The following is a 10853-nucleotide window of genomic DNA, read 5'->3' on the forward strand; positions in this document are numbered from 1 at the left end:
ATAAAAATTTTAAAAATGTATAAATAATATTAATTAGGAGAAATGGCTCAGTAGAAAAATAAGCAAGTCTGACATGCACATGTATGTTTAACTGCAGCGCTATTTACAATAGCAAAGACATGGAACCAACCCAAATTCCCATCAGTGATAGACTGGATAAAGAAAATGTGGTACATATACACCATGGAATACTATGCAGCCATAAAAAGGAATGAGATCATGTCCTTTGCAGGGACATGATTGAAGCTGGAATCCACCATCCTTATCAAACTAACAAAGAGATAGAAAACCAAACCCCACATGCTCTCACTTATAAGTGGGAGTTGAACAATGAGAACACATGGACACAGAGAGGGGAACAATTCACACCAGGGCCTGTTGGGGGGTTGGGGGTGAGGGGAGGGAACTTAGGGGATGGGTCAGTAGGTGGAGGAAACCACTATGGCTCACATAAACCTGTGTAACAAACCTGCATGTTCTGCACATGTATCCTGTTTTTTTTTTAGAAGAAATAAAGGAAAAAAAATTGATAAATAACAAAAAGAAGAAAAATAGGCAAATCTGGAACAAACATCTTTTAGATGAAGAATATGAGTGGCCAACCAGTCTTATGAAAAGATGCCTAATATCATTTGTGATTTGTAAAGTCAAATCAAAGCCATAGTGATATTTCAAACCCATCAGATTGGCAAAAATATTCAAATATGTAATATCAAGTATTGAAAAGAGTGAAGAGAAACAAAAAATCATATAACTGTGCTTGAGGAAGTGTAAATTGGTACAGCACGATTTGAATAGTTTGGCATTCTCTAATAAAGTTGAAGATGCATGGCCCTTAAGACTGGCTTTTTTCATTTCTAAATGGCTAACTTAAACCCTTAGAAATGTGCATCAGGAGACAAGAATCAAAATGTTCTAACACAGTAAAAAAAAAAAAAACAGGAAAATTCACATTACAAATAGAATGACAAAGTATATTGTGGTATATTCAAACAATGAAATATTATATAGGAATAAAATACACAAACCACAGGCAGCAACAAGTATGCTTCTTATGAAATAATCTTGGTCAGGATGGGCGTGGTGGCTTGTGCCTGTAATCCCAGCATTTTGGGAGGCTGAGGTGGGTAGATCACCTGAGGTCAAAAGTTCGAGACCAGCCTGGGCAACATGGCAAAACCCTGTCTCTACTAAAATTACAAAAATTAGCCAGGCATGGTGGTATGCTCCTGTAGTCCCAACTACTTGGGAGGCTGAGACAGGAAAATCACTTGAACCCAGTAGGCAGAGTTTGCAGTGAGCCAAGATGGTGCCACTGTACTCCAGCCTGGGTAACAGACAGACCCTGTCTCAAAAAAAAATTAAGAAAAAAGAAATAATCTTGGTCAATTAAAGGTGGTCAAAAATAATGCATAGAGTATAAATCTCTTTGCAAAAAGCTGCTTTTTAAAATGCAAAAACTATATAACCTATTGTTAAGAGTGTTTATGTATGTGGTAAAAGTACAAAGAAAAGTAAAAGAATAATGAACCCTAAATTTCTGGTGGGAATCCCTCTGGAGGGAAAAGGAAAAAGATGGCAGTCTACTCTTTCTTGCACTGAGACGAGTTCTCTGCCCCCGTGATCTGCAGCCAGTGCATACCGGTGCAGCCTTGCAGGTCCTGGCCAGCCAGCAACTGCTCTGTTTTGTTGGTACATGCGCCTGAGTCCATTCTGATGATTAAATAAGCTTAATGTTCACTCTGGCATGTTACTGTTTGCTGTCCAGTTATTCTTTTCCTGTTACCGTTTGTTGTTGTTATTTGTACCAGGAGAATTGAATGGAATTAGAGAATCATTGAAGGAGAACATCAGGAAGATTTATTTTTAGCCTTCCACCCTCTCCTCACTTTTAAAATCCTCACTTTTAAAATCATCCACAGAGCAAAATAATTAAAATTACTGATGAAAAAATGTGTAAGTAAATAAAAAGATGAGCCAGTGTGATAACAAAGTAAAGGAAAAAAACCTAAAAGTCTAAGAAAAACAGAAATTTAAGGATTTCTATGTGAAATATAGGGAGATTAAGGGGAGCAAAAGAACTAGAAATCAGAACTTTGAAAGGTAAGATTAAAAGCTTAACACATATTAACAACTAAAGGAAAAATTAATCATAATAGATAAAACCACTAGCTCAGAACTTACAGTTGTCTAATTTTGTCAAAGTTAAACCACAAAAGTGTGAATAAAAAAACTTAAAAGAAGATAAATAATTAAAGGGAAACTTATAAAGCAGAGTAACAACCCAAAACTATGAAGGCTAGAGGCTTACTCATTATTCGACAAATATTAATTTGGATCTTTATGTGTGCCAGGAAAAGTGCTTGCTACTGGAAATGAAAGCTCAGACATTAAAGAATATGAAACTATGTCAATGCTAAATTATTAAAGGGTTAGTAATAAAAGACATGAAATATTTAAGGGACAAATAGACACAAATTATAAATGATAGTAAAAAGAGATAAAAAGGATTATGAAATCTCAAAAGCTTAAAAAGATTCAAATGAGATCAAACAAATTAAGGCACATTAAAAGAAATGAATTACTCCAACATTAGGAAGCCAAAATCTTAGTGGGAACTAGCACAGTGTAAGGGTTACTGGTGGTGTGGCCCTGAGCAAGCTCCGAATCTCTTAGCTCCTAGTTTCCTGATTCATAAACGGGGGTAGCAATGAGTCCTAATGGGGAGTTGTGAGTATCAAATAAGGTCATGAATAGAAAGCAGTTTGCACAGTGCCTGGCTAAGGTCAGCTCTCAACAACAGTTAGCTACCCCTAACAGTAGCCAAGTTATGACCCATTTCAGAAACTGTAGGATTGAAGAAAGGAAAGGCAGGATCCATCTGAACGTAGCTAAGGCCTATTATTCCTGCTTGTCCAAGCCTGTGGCTGAGCTGACTTTGCACAAGGACTCTCCTAGCGTGCAGAGGGGTTTTATGGGGCAAAGAGCTGACCCCAGAGGGAGAGTCATAACCTTTGACGACCTTTTGCCTTTGTCTTTTACCTTTTCCAGGTTTGAGCCTCAGGTGTCTACCCAAGATTCTGAAATGCTCAGGGGTGGGAATGATAACCTCCTAGAAGGCAGCTTTCTCACTCAGCCTGGCTGTCCCCCAGGCAGCCCTGTTTAGGTTCTCAACTCTTCAACTCCCCTAAAAAATCTCTTCAGTTCCCTTTCAGGCCTGTTCTTATCAGGGTCTGGAAAACAATATCAGAATACCAACCTTGACAAACCATGCTTCGTCAAGCTCAGAGCACCGTGGGATTTCAGTCCTGCACACTAACATTTAAAATCATCCCTGTGGATGTCCTGCTTGGTCTCAGCCTGTGAGTTTCACTGATTACTCAAGGTGGCCACTGTACCCAACAGGGCACACTACAAAACCACTGCTTGTAAAACAAAGCCATTTTAGACAAACGCAAACCATAAGTCTGGGTTTTTTTTTTCTTCTAAATTTATTTTAAGCTTTACAATTTCAATGGAGAAGAAAAGGAACTTTATTTTAGGATGTGAATAATTCTGGATGATTTGCACACTGGCATTTGTATATTGCATGGAAATGTGTTAAAAGTGAAAAAAAGAGAGAGAGCAAATTGGCAAAGGTCTGTATCAAATCACAGAGGAGAACAACTTTCAGAGATTGCTAAGTAGGAAAGTAATATCTCAAGTGATCCTACAGTTGGGAATACTGGCAATGTCAAGAGTGTTCTGTTTCATCTTCTAGCAGGAGCAAAATTTGCAAGCAAATTTGGCAGAGGAAAACATCCTAAAATGCATTCTTAACTCTGTACAATTTCTTTCATGTAAAGTGCCAATAAAGAAAATTAAAGAAATGAAAGGGGTACAAAGGGGAATAGAATCCAGTTTGCTGTCTGCTCATGGCACTGGAGGAAATTTTAAGGAGAAGGCCACTGTATGCATTGACATTAACAAGAGAATGCCTTTTCTTTTCTTTTCTTTTCTTCTTGCCAATGTCAGAATTCTCCAGAAAGCACCAATGAGTCACACCTAAAATACCAGAGGTAATCCCAGAACGGAGATTCTGTATACCCTGTCAACTTGTAGCTAGACTTTTTTAAAAATCGACTGAATCTGGTGAAAACAAGGCAATGTAAGGCCATATTTTCATAAATTTGCTTCTCTTATGCATTCCTGTTGAAATGACCACAGGTGAGCAAAGGTTTGTAGAATCAGCCAAATTTTAAAGACTTTCTACAAACTATGGTAAAATTAAGATGACATTGGAAAGACAGTGCACACTGAATTTCAAGAGAAGGAATTTAGTTCAACTGAGTGAAGCCTATCCCTTCCAAATTTTCATTGAAATGACCAAATAAATATGAAAATTGGGGAGGAAAAAGCAGTAGAAGCTCTTAAAAAGGGCAAACATCATTTGTATACTAGAAACACTGGGGAAATTCTGCAGGATATACATACATAGAACCAGACCAAAGCACAAGCTGCCGTGCTATCTTGGGACACCTCAAGTTCACAGCAGCTTAGACTGGAAATGACAGAAATAATGGAAAATTGGAGGGACCCGTTGAACATCTACCAGTGCCTCAGATCGTATGGACAGGGAACAGATTCACTGCTCTGCTTCCATTGTACAGAGGGCACAGACAGCAAGTTAAGAGTAATCATCTGTGACCTCTAGAAGGAGAATTCACTCCTACTTCCTGCCCCTGTTGGGTTCCTGTGAGTAAGTTTTGGGATTCTCCCTTTCACACCACTCCCAGCCTCATCCAACTTGGTGACCAGGGTCTGTGTTGGACGTATCTGTGCTGTGGGATGGTGCCAGCGGTTTTAAGGGGTCTGGTGTAGAAGGGCACTCTTCTGGCTAGATAGCCAATGGGCAAAGTGTTGTCTGCTATCAGAAGAACATGGTTTGAAAAGGCAATGGATATCGCCTCTGGGTTCACATAGCAGATGGAGCCCCTTGCTCAAGTAGAAGCCAGGCAACTGGCAAAAGTGACTTAGTTCCTTTTCTCAGACCTTGCTGTCTCTTCTGTCCCATCGCTTCTGTGTTGTCTTCTCCTTATCCATCAAGCCCAGGATGCGTGTGTGTGCGTGTGTGTATGTGTGGAGGGTTGGTGGGGGCCAGGGAGGGAGAATTGCCTTTCCTGTAGTCTCCTGTTTCTTATTCTTTCTGTCTGATCTTTTATTCTTTCCCTTTTCTCTCAAAACCTGTTCTTTTGATATTCAAAGCCAGATAGCAGCTACTTTTTTCTCTTCTTTCAGCTGTCACAGTCTCTTTCAGAAATAATGAGCAGGGAATAATCCAGCTCTTGAATAGTAAGGGTTGGGGGTAAAACACAAAGATGGAATAGATATTGGCAGGGCAGGGGCACACCTATAAATATTTCAAAAATATCATCTTGTTGAAAGCCTAAGTTACAATCCTCATCATGTGCCAATTAAATAAAAGATTATTGGTTTCAATAGAAAGAGTAGTTGCCGCAACAAGACCAGCCAGAGGGGGGCCCAGATTGTCTCACCCTGGACCCTTTTCTTCTCCTGTTATTGTGCACAGTTGTCCATTATCTGGCATGAAGTTCTTTAGAGTGCTGCCAAGAACGAGGACTCGGGCTGGCCTTATGAGGGTGTTGATTAGGATTTCTGACTCAAGCCACATCAGTAGATTCTTTGTGTTTCTGATAAAATGCGAGGCTACCAGCCAAAATTCATTGGACAGGACAAGCATGTGATACAATTGCTCCTCCAACTGTAGGCAAGTATAAAGGGAAGAATCGTCATTGGTTGTAGGGAAAGTATGTGACCACGTTATAATTGCTAGGCTGATCAAAATCACAGATGGGCATGGATCAGTATTTGGAAACTGACCTGAAAGAATAGTGTGGTTCAGCACAGTGATTGTCAACGAAGGGCGACTTGGTCCCCAAAGGATATTTGAAAATACTCGGAGATAATTTTGGTTCTCACAACTAGAGTGATGCAACTGGAATCTAGTAGGTAGAGGCAAAGAATGTTGCAAACCATCGTAAAATGCATATGGACACCCCTTCTCCCCACCCAATAAAGAAATATCTAACTCAAAATGTTAATAGTCTGAGCTTGAGAAGCTCTGGTCTAACAGAACAATATACTTCATTCTCCACTGCTGCCAGACAGTGTCTCTCTTAAGGCTCTCCCCACCACTTATTTTGCCATCAGGCCATATGCCTTGCTGTGCTTCATTGTGTATTTGAGGTGCATTCATGCCTTGGCACTTTGCACTTGCTCTTTCTCCTCCCTCACATCTTTGCATGGCTAGTTTCCTTTGTCTTTCCAGCACTGATGAAATGCCATGTGCTCAGAGAGGCTTTCCTTGACCACCCAATCTAAAGTAAAGCCTCCCCAATGCATTCTGTAAGACTTTCTCCTATTTCTTCATGATTGTCATCTTTCGCTGCGGGCTGTTAGAATGTCAGGTCTACCGGAGCAGGAGCATGTGGTGCTGTCACTCACACAGAAGAGTGCCTAGGACAGCAGAACAAATGTCCATCGATTTAACATCTCCTTAAGTATTTCCTTGAAATGGAAGCATTAGAAACTTTAGAAAAATCTTCCTTCACAAGACCCTGTATTTGTAAAAAGGAAACACCTTTCTCGACCACTCTTTCTCCTCTCCATCTTTACAGCATTGAGATTGCCTACTTATAACACTTTGCAGTAGAATGTTTTGCAATGATAGGAATGTCTTAGATCTATACTGTTCGATACAGTAGCTACCAGCCTTACATGGCTATCGAACACTTGAAATGTGGTTAGTGTGGCTGAGAAAGTGAATTTTAGTTTTTATTTTATTTACATTTAAATAACTACATGTGGCAAATGGCTATCATATTGTGTAGTTCAGGTCTAAATATTTTATCCTAAGTTGATATGATGTACTCCTCTTTTATCTCCTTTTTCCTTGCCATTTTTAGATAACAATAAGCATTACAATACTGTATGCTCAGCCCTATCCCCCCATAGCTTTTATTTTATATCTTTTATTTATAGAGTTACTAAAATGGAAAAATTTTGATAACATAGCTTAGATTTTAAAAGTAAGGAACATAGTAAGATCTACAACATAGTATCACTTATGTAAATTAATTAGAAGCACTTTCATATGCAATTAATCTAATATTTTGTAAAGATAACATAATGTCTCTGACATATATAAATGTCTTTGAGATCTATATGTACACACATTTATGTTTTGGATACACATACACACACACCATACATGTAAATAATAATGCCATGTACAAAATTGGTAATTTTTTGTCTATTAAATATTTTATTTCATCTATTTTCATTGATCACAAAGGACTAAAATTCCAAATCAATGTTAATAATAGAAATTTCAAATCAATGTTAATAGAAATTTCAAACCATTGTTGGTAATAGTAATAATAGTAACAATGTTAATGGTATTAGTAAATATTCCTATTTTTAATGACGTAGTATTTGTCATTAAAAATATATATCAAAGAAATTAGACATATTAGCTTGCATGTGTATAGGAGCTGGGAATTGGGATGAAAAGTAAGAAAAAAGAGAAATCAGAGTCCCCTTACACAGGCTGGTGATAATAGCGTGTCATGTACTGAAGGGTTTGCTTAACTCAATTCTCTGTACGTTGTATCCAGGCACATCATTGCTAGGGGCTGAACTGTGTCCTCCCAGAATGTATATGTTGAAGCTTTAGCCCCCAGTGACTATATCTGGAGAGAGAGTCTTTAGGAAGGGTGGGGCCCTAATCCAATAGGATCCATGTCCTTACAAGAAGAGGAAGACAGAGATCTCTCAGTCTCTCAGTCTCTTCTCCCATATGAGGACGCAGAGGGAAAGTAACCATCTGCAAGCCAGGAAGAGCCCCCACCAGAACCTGACCATGGTAGCATCCTGACCTCAGACCTCCAGCCTGCAGAACTGGGAGAAACTACGTTTCTGTGGTTTAAGCCACCCAGTCTATGGAGCCACCCAGTCTATGGTATTTTGTTATGGCACCCTGAGCTGACTGAGACAATCAAATCACATCATTCCATGATAAATGTGGTATTTTGGAAATTTGGCTTTTGATAACTAGTGTGTGGACAATTGGCTAAATACTTTTGTAAAAAAAAAAGGGTACTTCATATCTTACAGCAAATTCCAAATGGATTAAAGATTTAAATGTAAAATAGATAAGAAAAATTCTAAATAAAATGTTATCACATGGGTTTAGAGTTCATGAAAAGAAAAAAATGCCATGATTACATAGGTTGCATTTTATGAAGACAGGAACATTTAAACATGAAGCCAAAAGAAAAAAAAAGTCACAGATGAACAGTAATGGAATTAGCCTGATAGACATTACCATCCCACCCCACAAAAAATATTTTGATAAAACTCAGCCATTTATTTTGGTTAAAAGTTCTTGATAAAATAGGAATGAAAGGATGCTTCCTTCATAGCATAAATATCTCAAATCGAGTCAACTTCATGCTTGAAAGTGAACTGTATGAGGAATAGCCACTAAAATTAAGAACAAGTTATAAATATCTCCTGTTACTATTATTACTTAACATGGGTTTGGGATTTTAGTCCCTTGTGATCAGACAAGGGAAATGAACAAGATAAAATATTTAATAGATGAAAAAAATCACATTTTTTGCAGATGATATCATTTGCATAAAAACTAAAAATAATATAAAGTTAATTATAACTGATGAAAATTTCAATAAAGGGAAAATTATAAAACAAACACAAAAATATAACAAGAACAAAAGAATACATTTTCTATATATCAGTAATATGCGATTGAAAAGTATAATGGAAGAATGATTCCATTCATATTAGAAGCATAAAAAATCTTGAAACAATATTGACAGAAAATAGGCAGGTCATATATTTTTATGCTCACATATATGTTAACATTTACTGTCAATATTGTGTATATATATATATATATATATGAACATTTACTGAGGAGTGGGAAAATCAGAATAAATGGAAATTTTGCTTGAGAAGATAATTTAATGTTCTCAATCCATCCCAAGTATATCTATAATTTGAACACAGTTTTAAAATTTTTAAATGACTTGTTTTGGAAATTGAAAATAAAGAAAAACAAAACTTTATCTCAAAGACAAATGATTGAAAATAGTACAAAAGGAAGAGTAATAAATTTGAGTTACAAATAGAAATAGAAGATGAAGTTAAAATAATTTAACCACTATGAAACCAGCACAGAAATAGATAGAATTAAAATCCAGAAAATAGACAAGCACGTAATGTAAACCTAGCAGATGAAAAAGGTGTGAGTTCAAATTCCTGAGAAAGAATAAAGATTATTTAGTAAATGCCATTGAATCAATTGGCTTAAACATTTGGGGAAAAAAGAACATAGAATCTAGCTTATGTGTTATACCAAATTAGATAGTAAATATGCTAAGATATAACTTTCAAAAATAAAAGTATGAAAGTAGTAGATGAAAATACAGGCTAATTAGGAAAGGTCTATTTATGAATGACATCAAAGGAAGAAATCACAAAGAAAAGTGGTTTAGATTAATTGAACCAAAAATTATTTTGTTATCAAAGCCATCATGAAAAGAATTTAGAGAGAAATAAACTGGCTAAGAGGTTATTGTCTTTAACATGTAAAGGGCTCTTTCAAATCAATAAAAATATAAAAACACAATGGACAAATCGGTAAAGACTTTAAAGAGAAGTTTCTCCAAAGATGAATTCAAATAAACATATAAATATTTGACCTGAACAAAAATTATGGAAACTAAAATATGAAAAATAACATTTGCCCATATCACATGGAAAATAATGTGAATGCCTTCATGGCACTGGGAGAAATGGGCAATCTTATTCACTTTTAGAAGAAATGCAAATAACTCTACACTGTCTGAAACTTAAGTTTTTCAGTGTATCTCAAAAGTCTTAAACATGTGCATTTTCTTTGATCTAGCAATTCTGCTTCTAGGAAGCTTTCCCAAGGAAATAATTAGGTCAAAAATTAACCGTAAGGCTCTGCTACACAAAGTCTTTCATGCATTGTGAGGGGACAGTAACTGAAAAGCAGAGCAAATTGTTCAATCATAGCAGGTTTGTTAAGTAATTTGTAGTCGTTCAATTTATTAAATTATACTTCAGTAAAATAAATTATATAGCAGTCTATAGAAGATCTCTTCTCATTGAGCAACATTCAGTAGATGTATAAGTATTTTAGATTAATGGATATAACCCTAGAAGGGTACGTAGCACAATACCAACACCCAACTTTTTTGTGGTATTAATACTACCTGCTCCTAACCCTACAAAGTAATCCTGATTGTAAGGATTATAAGCTCAAACATTAACTCCACTGAGTGGTCTTCGGTGAGCACCGCAGACAAAACTATCTTCTAGCCAAGGACATTCCCGGTCCCAGGCCCAACACAGTTTTTTAATTGCCATTTTTTTTAGCTTCTTCACAGCATTTACCAATGTGTGGCATTACATAAATGCATTCGCTTGTTAATGTATTTCTATTACCTGCCTGATCCCCTTTCAAGATCAGCTCCATGAGGGCAGGGACTGTCTATCTTGTTTCTACTGTTCCCAACAATAGGACCCAGCAAAGAGCAGATATTGAGTAGATGTTTGTTCAATTAAGTATGCTTTCTTACTGAATTGTAAGAGTTTTTATATATGAAGGATAATAAACTTCTATCATCTACAGCAGAGGTTGAAAACTTTTTCTGTAATTGACTACATTGTAAATACTTTAGGTACTAACGTACTTGCAAATCACAGCGACTCAGCACTGCCTTTCTAGTGTGAAAGCAGCA

Source organism: Pan paniscus, chromosome 16 (assembly GCF_029289425.2).
Source record: "Pan paniscus chromosome 16, NHGRI_mPanPan1-v2.0_pri, whole genome shotgun sequence".
In the NCBI taxonomy this organism is placed as follows: domain Eukaryota; kingdom Metazoa; phylum Chordata; class Mammalia; order Primates; family Hominidae; genus Pan; species Pan paniscus.